The sequence below is a fragment of the Parasteatoda tepidariorum genome, chromosome 5 (genome assembly GCF_043381705.1).
Source record: "Parasteatoda tepidariorum isolate YZ-2023 chromosome 5, CAS_Ptep_4.0, whole genome shotgun sequence".
NCBI classification, from domain to species: Eukaryota; Metazoa; Arthropoda; class Arachnida; order Araneae; family Theridiidae; genus Parasteatoda; species Parasteatoda tepidariorum.
The window spans coordinates 27,395,748-27,410,915 of record NC_092208.1 but is presented as its reverse complement, the minus strand read 5'-3'; the positions used below and the strand labels follow the sequence as shown (position 1 = coordinate 27,410,915).

The 15,168-nt window shown below is 26.5% G+C and overlaps 1 long non-coding RNA gene across 1 annotated transcript in view; it reads right to left on the bottom strand.

Moving 5' to 3' along the window:
* Positions 1 to 274: 274 nt before the first annotated feature.
* LOC107457016 (uncharacterized) overlaps positions 275 to 15,168 on the bottom strand; it is a 15,911-nt gene continuing 1,017 nt past the window's right edge. Inside the window, exons 2-4 of the long non-coding RNA XR_006225500.2 lie at positions 7,648 to 7,823; positions 5,051 to 5,114; positions 275 to 799 (exon numbers count right to left, since the gene is read on the bottom strand). This is a non-coding gene — a long non-coding RNA (uncharacterized lncRNA). The remainder of the gene's footprint in view (positions 800 to 5,050; positions 5,115 to 7,647; positions 7,824 to 15,168) is intronic.

Sequence of the window (15,168 nt, the reverse complement as noted above, 5' to 3'; positions counted from 1 at the left end):
TGCACAATTTGCGATTGGCTTTTATTTGAATTTAAAGCTCATGTACACTCTAATTATAGTGTATTTGTCGCAACTATCACACGTGCTCATTTTTTTCAATTTTCATTTAATTTTCTTTTAAACTTTTAGAAATTAGTGAACAAAATAATAGTTTTACTACCTGTAAATTTTGAAATAAAGAGCTCTGCATTGTTAAGCACAGTTCACTTTTGAAAGAGAATAGATATTCTATTTTTTTTCTACATAACTAGCTGTACAATAATTTAAAACACGAAATTTGACAAAGGATTTATTTTCCTCTAATTCTTATATATTTAGATACACTCTTACAACTTTTACTCGTATAAACGTACATACAGAATATGTAAATTAATATAAAGTTAAAAATATACAACATGTAATAATTAAATGTGATTTAATTTTGCAAAAACTTCATTATGGGAATTTTTGAAATAGATATTCTTCTATTCTTACATTTCATCGACATTGAAGTAAGTTGCTTTCTTGCAAGCTCAAGAAAAAATGTCTAAGTACACAGATTTATGGCCTCACCATTTTTTCTTCCTTTGACGACATAAAAAAGGAGAACAACTATGATAGTCTTCCATTCACACCTTTGTACCCAGAAAGTAACCGGGTATTTTCAGTTGGGTTCGTCTTGTAAAATGTGTTGGCGACAAGCCATTATGCTCGAAATAATGTAGAAGAAAGAAGTAAAAGGAAACATCAATCACTCTTTTTGTCCTCATTGAACTGAATCGTGGTTGATTTATCCAACCCCTTTGGTGTTTCAAAGCAGCTATACAAAAGAATTTTGAACTTAAATTGTCACTAGTAACAATAAGAATTGCTGAGATTGTGTTTTATCCCATTAATCATTTACATGCATCTATAGTAAATATATTGTAATGTAAAATATTTTATATATAATCCCTGAAAAAGGACTGAATTTGTTTCTTACCTTTGGCAACACCAATAGTTAAATTGCATTGAAAACTAAAAATTTAAGTAGCTCATAAAATATAAGTAGTGAGCTTCACAGCAATAACGTAATTAATGATGTTTAATTATCATGTCATGAGATGAAATGATAATCCAGTTTCTCGGCAACTTCCTTCCTGTTAGCGGTAGACAAAAATAAAAATAAAAATTTTTCTTTATTTTTCATTCTTCCATGCTTACAGTATTATAACACTTTTCATCCATGCTAACAGCAAATATTTAAATAAAGCTAAATGAAATATACTTTGTATTTAAGGAAATAAACTTAACACATTCTTTCCATGTTTATTTAGTAACTTAGTAAGCAAATCCATTTTTTTGAGAAAAACAAAGCATGCTAGAAAATTAATTATTTTGAAGAGTGAAATTAACGGCAAAAAAATTGCGAAAAAATTTGTTAGTGCTAATCAAAAAAGTAATTTTTTCTTTTAATTTATTTATTGATAAACAAATATAAATGCTTTTGTCTATAATTTCAATTTTTGGTACATACTATGTTCGTTCAAATATAGAATCAAATTCCTTAGTTATCAAACACCTACCTAAGCTATTAAAACCACATTTTCCAGATTGCGACTAATATTTCAAGAATGAAAATTTTAAATCCGCTAAAACAAGTATGCTTATTCAGAGACCGTGACTGATTTTGTAACTGAAAAATATTCTCATCTCTAATTAATAAGCATATTCATAGTTAAGGAATTCTCGAACAATTGATATTGAATTTTAGTACGTAGAAATTCAATCATTAGAACAAAAGTTATTTAGAATGTTCAGTTTCCTGCATACTGTACGCGTTCTATACGAGAATAATTGGCAATCTCTGATACGCAACTCGCAATTTCATGAAACAGTTAGGGAAAATAAGAGAATTTAATGTACACCAAACTTGACAAAAATTAAAGTAGTATTGCAATATTCAATGTAATGTAAAGATATTTTTGGATTCCAAAATTTTTCTAAGATGCACCGAAAAAAATATATAAATGCCCGTAATTTCTGCTTAGTTCTCATGAGAAATGTATATAGAAATTTAAAATATATTTGCTATGTTTAAAATGAAGAATTTAATTAAAAATGCTTTGGATATATTTCCTTATTGATAAAATGTCATAAAGATAACAGAATATTGTATTTTCCTTTCATGTAATGTGAAATTGATTCCCCTAGCATAAAATGAAACAAATTAAAATTTGTAAAAATACTGTTTTGAATAATTGGTATTTTAGTGTCTGGAAAAAAAAAGTTAAGCAATTTCTCTTAATTAAATTCCCTCTATTTAAGTAATCATCGAAGGTTCCGCTATTCCAATCTACTAGAACCATTCTTACATTAATTTATCAAAGCATGACTTCATCACATTAGAGTATCTTTAAATATTCACTGCAGCAGACCTCTATAGTTTTCAACATTATTATTAATAAAGAAATGACGTCATTTAAGAAGTTTGTCAGTAAGTTTTTAAAAATGAGGTATTTTTCATAAATTTAACATTTTTAGCAGTTACGATAAGTAAGAAAATCAAATTTGGCTCTTTTTTGAATAAATGGCTTAAAACATGCATTTTGTTTAAAATTTGATTGATCTTGCGTGAAACTAATGGTTTTTAAATTATTCCAATGCATTTAACTTCTGCAAGCCAATTTTTCTTAACGCGAGTTGTTCGATTTAAATTAACTCGATAGATTGAAACTCGATAGAATGTTCAACCTATGGCTCAACAAAAGCTCAGAATGTCTATATAATCCGTCAGAATTCATATAATCGTTCCCATTTGCGAAGCACATTATTTTTACAATTACACTTGAGATTCTGTACAGTGTTGTTGTCTGTAATTATGAGGTTATGAAGATATGAAGAAATCTGAATCTATAAGAATGTCTCTTCTGTCCCATAAGAATCTTTAAGAATTTCCTGCTTTTATTTAGTCTACTCAATAAATCATATTCTTTATCTTATTCATTCACTTTTTCTACGTAATGCGCATCAAATACCAGAGAAAACACTGCCAGAAAAGTTGGTTCGATAATAAAAGATAATAACAGCTCTGCATGCATTTTGCACCATAATATTATGAAAACTTATCGGAACATTAAAAAAGCGCAATATTCGGTCATATTTTCAGTCAATATGAAAAATAGTTTTATGAAACCAAGTTTAAAAAGAAATAAGTAGCTGTGTAAGGTGGTAAAATTTTAATAAGTTTTTTTGCAAATCTTATTGAACACTTGCGCTGCATTAATTGCAATTATTATTTTACTTTTGCAGTCTTGACTGGCATTCAAATTGGGTTGAAAGAAAAATCTTTTAGAAACCTAGACTTATTTGTATAAATGACTGTATTACTTACATTAATGATTACATGATTGTTTTTTTTCAATCTTTAATTATTATCTTGGAAAAAAAATAACTTTTTTCTGATTTAAGAAAAAGAAATGCTGTTTTTTATCGAGTTGACTGTATTTGACATGCTATAAAACATACTTTCGACGTACTATATGTATTACATTATTTCGATGTTGTATTATTTTAATAACGTACGTAATATATTTTAAAAATGACCCCCTAAAATTGTTTAAACATTATAATTTTTATTTATAATACCGAAACAGCTGTATATTGACACAATGGTGCATGTTTTATCTGTCCTCTGGAGTAGTGAGAAAGAATAATATAAGCAAGGAATGTGAGGGGTAATAGCAAAGGTGGCAATAGCAAAGGATAATAGAATGTATGGGTAATCAGGATTATATCAATATTACATTCTATTTTATATCAATTTCAACGCAATATTTGCTAAAAGAAAAGCTAACACATTTCCCAGCTGTCATATCAGATATAGTTACATGTTACTGAGCAATCTGCATCCCTTAGCTGGTAAAACATCTGAAGAGTTTATTTACTTTTCATATCCAAAGACGTTGTAACGTGTGTAATGTTTTTAATTAAAAAGTCGAGCAAGTAGTGCATGTGTCTTAAATAATGAATTATCTGTTTCCTTAAAATGTTTTAAACTATAGTTATAAGTTACTAGGGAATAATAAATCAATTATGCATTAAATGTCCCAGCTTTCTGACTGACATTATAATTAATGGTAAGCATGATATATATCTATCATCTCCAAAACCTTAAAATAATGAATCATTAAGCAGACACTGTAACCAAGAAAATAAAATTACTTGTAATTTTAAAATATTAAATCATATGTATTAACTAAAGAAAGTTTAGCAGAATTTAGAATTTTCCACATGATTTGACAAGTATGCATAATTCAGGTGTGTCAGCATTATAGTAAGATAGATATTTTAAGAATTTTTGTGCGTTGTAAACATCATATTCGTAGAGATATTATACCACAGCTTTTACAGTTTAATATTAATTATTTTTTGCATTATAATTTGTACTACAATATATAAAACGATTACCCTCTGTTACTATTTAAAGAGGAAAATATAAGCTTCAAATAAAAATCTTCTTTTAATAAATGTTTCTATAAATTACTAATTTAGCTTTTTGTTTAATTAAATAGTGAAATAAACTTTAATAAAACGTAAGTAATAGATTTTTAAAAAATAACAGAGAGGAACTAACAGAGGAACTAAATGGTTTCAATGTAGAAATCCCACAAGTAATATATTCCATAATACAAGAAAAATTTCTAGTCTGTTGCAAATACAAGTATCTCAAGAATGACACAGTATAGATTGTTTCAAACCTTTTTAGCTAATATCAATAAACGGATTGTTACTTATTATATCTGTTGAATTAGTACACAATAATAAGAACAATAAACAATTTTGAAACAAATTAACATCTGTCTCTTGCCCTTTACTATTCCTTGTCCTACTCTGTTACGATGAACATGGTAAGAGTAACAGAAGGGAAAAAAAGTAACTTCAAGCTAATTTACTTGGGCTGTTTCTATTTAAAAAAAGTTTAAACAAAACTAAAAAAAGAAAAATTTGATCTTACCATTAAAAAATCTACTGAACATTAAAACAATTAATTTGAAGCAATTATTCTAGTAACAAAGGGGAAAGCACTCACCTTGTCAATCCTTCTTCTAAGAATGCAGCAAATATATTGAGAGATTTTGAAATGGCTGCTTTATCTGGAAATTATACATCCAGCGTGTAATGCTACTATTTTTTTTCTGATTTAATAAAAATAATTTAATGCACTAATTATGGTAACATAGAGAACAAAATTCTTGTACAAGATTAAAATGTTTGGTATTTACTCAAAAGTAAATTTATACCTATATATTAGATAAACTGTGCTATACATTATATATAACACAATTTTTAAAACTTGATAAATCAAAACTAGTTTCAGTTCATAGCCAGTTTAATTGCAGTTAAATAAGAGGTAAAGAGGGCTAGAACATAGCAATTTAGGCATATTAAATTAGTACTACATTGGCATTGCTTCTAAACTACTAATTTTACCACTATATTTACTGGCGAAATAAAATAATAAATTGATATGAATATTTAAAAATTTTATTTTGAATTATACTTCAGTAATTAAAAATATTTAACGTCATGGTATATATAGCAATTTAGACGTATTAAATTAATACTTCAATGGATTATTTTTAAATTATTAATTTTACCACTACATTCACTGATAAAATAAAATAATAAATCAATATGAGTACTTAAAAATTTTATTTCGAATTACATTTCAGTAATTAAAAATATTTAAAGCCAGGAGATAAAAGCTTTTTTGAAAATAATCCAAATCGTTCCCGATAGTAAGAAATTAGTATTCTACAAAACAAGCTCCTTTTACATGTGGGCATCATATTATTTTATGAAAATTAAATTTATTTCGGTAACATGCCCTTTTTTTCTTGCTTAACTGTATTGCAATTGATAGAAATTTAATAAAATGCTGATATTCAAGAACGTCTTTTACTAAAATACCCAAATTTAGAATTTCTTTTCTCAGTGTTAAAGTTATTCATATTAAGAGGAAATATTTTCTTATTCTTTATCTTCCTAGCTTCTATTCATTACTTCCTTTCATAAGAAACAAATGTTGTAGAAAAGAAAATTAAATACTTTTAAAAAAGATGAAAAGCCTTGCCTAGCATTTATTTAATTTTTATTCACCACTGAAGGTCTTTTGTGAGAACAGCTTTTAAAGAATTCAATTACTGTTTCAAATAACTCTTTTTCATATATTCGACGAATTTTTTTTACAAAACTGAAGGTATTGTTTTTTTTTTTTTCAAATATGTTAATGCATTTTCCTAATTTAATCTAAAAATATCTTTCTTTTTTTTTCTTGGTACTACATTTACAAAAATTGACATTTCCTAAAATAAATCTCTATTGGATTAGGCTTTGGCTTGAATATTAATCGTTAAATAAAATTAGCAATGAATTTGAGCTTTTTTTCCTGTGTTTATTTAGGAGATTGTTTGGAAGTAATTTGCGCTTATTTACCACTTTTTACGAATTACTTATTACTTGGCAAAGTCATGTCGTTCAAAATTTCCCGAATTTGATTTTAAGTAGGCCTAATCTGTAAAGAAATCGGATCTAATTATGGTAAAAGTACCGGCACTAACTTTTACAGTAAAAACCATTTTATTCTAAAATTTTAAACCATATATTTTACAGTAATATTTATTTAAGTACAGTGATTAGATGATTTTACAATAAATATAACTGTAAAAAAAATGGCATATTAGATTTTTTTGCGGACATTTTCGCTGTAAAAATGGATTTCACTGTAAAAAGAACCGGCAATGTGGTCATCGGTACTTTAACCGTAATCTAGATCAAATTACAGTACATTTTACAATAATTTGTTTCAGAATTTTTCACGCTGTAGAAAATTCAGTACCTGCTTGCTTTGTTGCTCCCTAAAATTCACGAATATCATTCATTTTTTGTTTTTGTTTCAACCCTTTATATCACCTTGTTGCATATCTGCAACATACGCAAAAAACCTATGTCTTCGCCCCAACAAATTTCGAAGAACGATTTCGGCAATTGTCGGTCAAAACCAGTGCGCCAAGATAAAATTGGGCACTGGCTTAATTAGGCTAACAAAAGAATCAGATGCAAATACCCAAAATGCAAAGGATTTACACAAACTATTTGTGAGAAATGTGGTGTAGGACTTTGTTACAACAAAAGTAACAACTGTTTTAAAAATTTTCATATGAATTAAAATTTTTGAATCTTTCAATCTTAGTGCCATTTTTCACAATGTTGCAGGAATGCAGCAACCACTTTTTTGTCCTTTTGCATAAGGTTGCAAAAATGCAGCAATCAATTTTTTTCAAATATTTTTTTTTACTTTATGTTGTAAATTTTTTTATTATTTTTTACATGCTTAGAATGATGTATTCTAATGTATAAGTAATTTTTATTAAAATCAGAGATTCTGAGATATAAAGGGTTAAATCATAAACTGCCTATTACATCAAAATTAAAAATACTTCAATTTAAGGATCCAAACATTTTTTTCAATTTATTTATGTTAATTGGGTACTACAGATTTAATTCTTGACTCTTTTAAGGAAATGTTTGAACACAATCATTTCAATCAGTTACAATTGCAACTTTAACCACAAACTGGAAGCTTGATACCCTAATTATTATTAATAAGTTTTATAAATTTCCTACCAATCTCAACCTAAAATATATGTATCTTCTTTGTTTATTGAAAAACAATTTCATTTAAATTCTTTTTCCAGCAATATGCATATTCTGGTTGTTTACTTTCATCTGATTTTGAAGAAGGCATACATTCACAATACTTTCGCTACAAGAAATCTGTACTTTCGACATCAAGGAATAATCTAGAGTAAGAAAAAACATAATTAATTAAGAGAAAAGAATTAATGAAGAATTGCTTAGATGTGTTGAGTTTGGCTTCTGTGTTCCCAGTTCCTTTTTTTAGCTAGGCAAAGTTTATATTTATCGATTGTTTAATGAATTAACTCATTATTAATTTCAAAAAAATGTCATAACAATTGTCATGTTTTTAACTTATTAATTATTTTGAAACGCTCTTCCTTAATTGAGGAACACTTCATAAATTACATGGAAGGCCATTAGTTTATCTTTTGAATAGAATTCACAAAACATCATTTTCAAAAGATTTAAGGATATACAGATACATATTTTCAAAACATGAACCCTTTCATCCAGGGACAAACAAAATATAAAACACAATGCCAGTGAATAGTATCAAAAAAATTAGTTCCTAACTTTTTATGTATAGAGTATAGCCTCTGGATTCTTGAAATGTTTTAAAATTGCCAAAGATTTAATTAATTAATTTTTTTTCTGTATTGAAAATCTAGACCATGTTAATTATCTGCCCAATAAAATACACCAAACTGATATTTATTTTCGCACTGTGCTAATTTATATAGATATAATAATATATTAAATTTATTTATAGCATAGTTAATTTATATTAGTATAGTATAATAGTATAGTAATATACTAATTTATATAGATATATAGATATGCTAATTATAATCGTACAAAACGAACCATGTTCATTTAGAACATTAATATAGTGTCGGAAAAATAATAATTAAGGTCGAGTGAATGGCTACATGGAATTAATTATAGTTAGAAATGATGAAATAATTTAATATATATATATATATATATATTTANTATATATATATATATCAGATCAATAAAATCTTTTGTTATTACCAACTAAATAAATAAAATACATGCAGCAATTTATAGCACCTGTGTGTAGGGAAATGTTTTAATAGACAATGTGTAGGCTATTGGTCGAAGAGTATTGTTTAGGCATATGCTTATGGAGAGTATTGGGAACAAGTCAGGGGTTAAGAAACTTATCTGCCACAAGGAAGAACCGTAGTTCTAACTTTATTGACCGCTTCAAGTTTACTCAGATTCAAATTGAATATATTAGCTGTTCTGGAAAGAAAAAGTGGCCTGTGCGCAATATTACGACCATCATAATTACAGCCTCAAGGCTTATTTTAAAAGTGCAGAACCTTAACCTCCATAAGCCCCTCACCACATATGACTTTTATGGAAAAGATTTTTATAGAAGGAATCGCATTCATGAGAATCAATCACCAATATATTGATTGCTAATACAATGGCATTCTTTTTGGAAAAAATAAATTAATTTATCTTAATTCCAATAGAAGCATATAACTTATGAAATATTAGGAAAATTTAGAATAAATGAGCATAATATTATTCAATAATATTCCGGAAAATAAATTGATAGATGCACCTTTAGAAATAATTATCTTCTATAATATTTTAACATATTTAATAGGATGCCTATCTTAACTTTTATACGCATTCTTATCACTAAAAAGAAGTTTTAAGAAAAATCGAAACTAATTTCAGGGTTTTCCAATTCTCCATCGTTTACTCATTATTTCTGTTTGCCACACCTCAGCTTTAATTTCCAGGAAAAAGTTTTTTTGTTTTTTATTTGTGGATTCTAATTTTTCCCAGGAGAAATAATCAAGTGTTAGATTCACTAATATGTTATCAAAAACAAAATTTAAAAAAAGCTCCTCTAATTCAAATTAGTACAGTTAGAACAAATTTATTTAAATAGAAATTGATTTTATGACTTTGCTTTGAATTTAACTAAAATTATATCCAAAATAAAGTTATTTAATCATCCCATTTTATTTTTTAATTATTTTAAATATATTTTATAATGTTTAAATTTTATTGTAATTTCAATGGATTTAAAGCTATCCATAAATAATAAATATGCATTATTTTCGTAAATGTGCAGAAAAAGAAAATTAAATTGAATTCTGCATCTAATGGAAAGATGTATTACTCTTAGATAGTTATAAACTTTATGGAATCGTTAAGTAAAATTGCAATTCTGTACATATTCAAATTATTGTGATTCCAACAGTTCTATGTAAAAATATAAAACATTGGTAAAACTTTATTTCAACTACAGATATTACGTAAATTTTGCATAATTGTTTAATGTGATTTTACTTTCGATTGCAAAATGTGAGTTCCCCATAGTGCTAAATTGGTTTTAAAAGAATTTCCTATTAAAATTTGTAAACCTTTTTTTAATCGAAATTGGAGCTAACTTATCAACTTATTAGTTAAGTTCATAAAGCAGCTAAAATGTGAGTATAATTTTTGCACATTAATCAATAATTTACACTTATATTTTTAGTGACTATAACGATAACGCGAAGTTATAACATAATAAATTAATTTTATTTAAACAAGTCTGTCATTTAAAATTTTCCTTTTAACCCTTTCAAGGACTGTGAGATAAAAACGCTTACACTTTTTTTGACAATAATATGAACCACTAATCAGTAATACGTAATTGTCTCTAAAAGAAAATGGCCTAATCAACCAATTTTTAATTTGGAAAAAGTGGCGGAAAAGGAAGTTGTCCATTATTGACGTGCATATTATAACCACAATTCTTATGACTTTTCTTGAATAAATTTTTGAATTAAAATTTCTTGCCCCTCCAAAGAATTTGTTTTCCAACCAAATTTATTTTAAATCGTTCCTTTCATTTTGTCAAGTTTGTATAGCTAATTCCAAGAAAACAACTTTTAATAATTGATTTTGGATTAATATTTACATTTTTTACAGCAATATGTTTCTTTATATTGTTTCCAAGTGGGTACTTTTTCAAATTTCGGGAGTTAATAAATTTTATTAAATAAAAGGAAGATAAACTGAAACATAACGTTTTGCGACATCCTATCTATTAAATTAAAAAATAGTTAATTAATTGAACTAATATCCATTGTGTAACCAATTTTTTTCACAAATTTAATCTTTTGTTATACCATTTAATTTTAAAAAAATCATCAACTAAAAAGTCATCAGGGTTATTGGACTTAATAAATCAATTCTTTTTACATCCAAGCAACTCTTATTGCAAAGGTCATTTTGAGTTCTTCAATATTTAGAAAATTTAAATATTACATTATTTTATATTTGTTCTTTATTAATAATTTATAGAATTTTTAGTGGTATACTGTTTTACTTACGATTTGCAGAATAATCTGCGTTATTGCGATTATTATAAAAATTTCTACGAAATAATACTGTTTGTCCCAAATACATCAGCCTACTTAAAAATAACTTAAAGTAAAACAGAAGAAGATAAAAATAAAAGCTGTGTTGTGGTTTTCTCAGGAAACCAGCTTATGTACATATTCTCTCCGAATTATTAAGTTAGTTAAATTGGTTGACTACAAATGGTATAGTTAATGTAAAACTGTGTTTTGCTGAATATCATAAAATTTAAACTTTTCAGGTGTAACTGAACTTGGTTTCAAAATGCAACACGACGTCGATACTGCAGATAGTAATTATTTTTTTAGATAGTAGTTATTGAATATCTTTTTTCCGAATTTGTAAACTTGGTGAGATTTATTTATCTCTCTTGCCAGCATCAAATTTTAAACTTTTAAGAATCAAATTAATAGTAGATCGAAATAAAAAGATGTATTAAACTATAACAGATTGTTATTAAGACGAACTAGAACTAATTATTCTTAAGACGGTTAGACGAAAAAAGATGTTAAACTCGTTCGAAATTCCAAAAGTAGTTATGAGAATGCTGAAAGAAAGGCAAACTTGTTTCAATCTTGCAAGACTCATAAATTAGTTTCTGTTAAGCTTTTTCTCAATGTTTGTTTAATTTTGAAAGCGACTGGTTAGAAATAAATTCTCTAAATAATAGTTTATTAATGCTTTCTATTAATATTTATAAGTGTATGTTTCCTTATTTTGTTTTACTCTCAAAGAGGAAAAACTTATGAACAAAGTTAATAAGAGTTAAAACAAATGAAGTATGAATTTTAAAAAAACTATTCTAGTGTTTCATTTGAAAACAAAAAATAAAAAAAATTCTTAGAAGAAACATTTATATATTTCATTAATTGTTTCTTTCACTTTTATTTAGATGAAACATTTCTATGACTATTAAAAACTATACTAAATAATTTAATTTTGCATTAAACAATAATTGGAAGAAATAGCGAGTAAATCACTTTATTTAAACAAAAAATGAAGCATATAAAAGAATCGTATAACCTTAATTACTTAATTATCAAAAATCTAATTCGATTGATTAGATACAATACAAAGAAATTTTCAACTAGAATATTGTTGCAATATAACACGATATTTCTTACTTTGTTTCATCTTTTCACTTTACTTTTTTTTCCTATTTTTATTTTTTATCCTTAAATAATTTATTTGATTCATATTCTCATAAAATTTTATTTTGGTCATGGAAGTGCAGTTTTCTTACCATAAGTTATCGAAGTTACAACTTCGTTTTAAATTTTAAAGTGAGAGTTAAATTTTAAAACATGAGCATTGTTAAACGTGGTATCTAATAACTCAGAGAAAAAACGTATGGTCAAAACTAGCGAAATATATTATAATTGACCGTGTTTCTAGCTCTATGGGAAACTTCAAAAACTCGATAAGTTTCACTGAATCGATTTGTTAATGATATAGGAAAAATTAACGACAAAACACAGTATATATGATAAAAATAGAATAAAATTTGGCAAATGTATTAAAATTTGATAATTTTAACATAATACTTTTGAGCAAGACATTAAAACTATTTATTCGGGTTAAATTTACTTTCCAGTTTTGTATTGTATAAGGACCTCAATTTTGAAAATCAGAATTTCTATTAAACCGTTACCATATGAACGAAATAATTACTAAAAAAATGGTTTAAATGCCATATATTTTTAAATTATCAACAAAAACTATTATATTTTTTTAACCGGAAATGTCATTACCATACGCTACGGCAATTTTACCAGAATTTATTCTTCCATGTACATAGTTTTTAAACAATGAGCTATGGCTATTTATTTATTTATTTTATTGGAGTGAATTCTGAGTGTATTCTAACAATCCTAAAGAAAATTATAACTGTCTCTAAATTTTATCACTTCAGTATGAAAGCATAGTCACTATAGGCAAATAAAAATTCGAGATTAAAACTTATTAACAAGGCAAATGTGCGTTGAGATCGGCTTTTTTGAAAAAAGGTGATTTAAAATTTTTATATTGTTTTTTTTTATTATTTACCTTATAAGCTGTAATAAAAATGTTTCTAAACATTTTTTATGAGTACTGAAAAAAAACTTTCATAATGTGGTTAACAAATAGTTTACTAAATTTTAACATAACATCTGTTAGGTTTCTGAACAAATGATGGCTCCTAAATATGCTGCATTTTTTTTATATTTATGCATGGTTTTAATAATAGCATTTGTTCCTTGCATCGAATATATGCTATATTCCTGTATAAATCTACATTATTGCCATATCAAACTATGCATACATTTACAGTGTTTATATTTACAATGCTGAAAAGTATAAAATCACCAAAGAAAGCGATAAAACGTGAAAAGAAAGGACTTATAAGGTTTTATTTTATAATATAGCCATAGATTACGGCTAAATAAAATAAAACACGAAATGAAATTAAAAGCAAAATACATTGCACATTACTTTATGTGACAAGATAAGATTTCAACACGAAGTAAGGTGGAAAAAAAGTCGATGAAATTATTACACCAGAACAGTAAATAATGTAATATCCTTTGTTTCCTATTACTTTTTTCAATCATGCATTCATGGACTGAGATAGAGTTTGTAAAATAATGATATCAATATTGTTCCAAGATATATTGATTGCATCAATCAAATTCGACTTGATTCTGAATTGTTGATCAGATGTGTAAGCTTCTCTTAATTATATTCCTCAAAAATGGCCACTCAAGGGTTTTAACCTTATTTGCTTTATCCAGAATTTAGTTGAAATTGATGTATGAACTGCCGCATTGTCCTGTTGGAAGGTCCAGTTTTCGGATGTTATGAGGAAATTGATAGGTAATAAATTATCTCCCAATGTATCCTGATAGATAATGGAATTCATGGAATTTTTCATGGAATAGATATGGAATTCATGGAATTTTTCATGGAATAGATATGGAATTCATGCAAAGATAGCAGAATTTTTTTGCCCTCCAATACGCAGTTTATTGCAATGACTTTCAGGTTTCCTGAAGTAACTAACCTGCCGCCTTGGACCTTTCTACTTTTCTTGCAATTTGAGAACCATTTCCATTTCTTTAAAGATTAAAATTCTCCCTTGTTCGTCTTTCGTTCCCTAAAGTCTAAGTTCCCCTTTTCATTGTATCGTGCAACTACCTGCATTTGTAAACTGCCCACATATACTGCTACTGTGTTTGAAAACTACCAAAATCTGCTTTTATACAACTCGGGTTTGCTTCTTGCACGAGAGCAAACTGCTTTTTAGTTAGTGTGTTTTATGAATGACAGTAGCATAATTAGTATCAACTTTAAACTTTTTTTCCAAGTTGTATTTTAATAACTATGACAATGTTGTAATGATTTAAATAATATGCAGAATGAAAATAAAATTGTCAAGCAAAGCAATTAGGCTCTGCATTCACAAGTAGAAAATAAATTTATATACATATTTCATATGGGGTGAAATTTTACTCGGCTTTGTACTTTTCCCAGCACTGTATATTTATGTATTAATTTTAGAAATGCATATGTTAGAAAATTGACACGTGCTTCAATTATAGTTTGTGCACATGAACTACCGGTTGAATTTGTTAAATCTTTGGAATAACGTAATAATGCTTATTTTTATTATTTTTTCTCCTTATTTTGTAAAAAGTATATACGTGGTCGTTATTAAATACTTTTTTTATGATAGGCACACACAGTTAAGATGTTATTTTTATTTAAGAGTCAAGATAAGGAATAATTCATTCTTTTATTTGTGGTCAGACCTGGCTTCGTCGAACTTATGATCATAGTTTACCTGGAGCATTCGAAAAGATCAGTTATTTTTAACAAAACTATATTTATAAGTATTTCAGCTTAGTTCTTTATTAAAATTATTATTCTTACTATTATCATTATTTTTATTTTATGAAAAAATTACGGAAAAGTTGAAGCCTTGTTATAATTACTATATTCTTATTATCTTTATCAAAATTATACTATTATTTCAATAAAAAGGATCTTCGTTTTAAACCTATTATTTGGCTCAAAATGCTGTAAGTAATTAATAAAACATGTTTTCAATTATTTATTATTTATATATATATA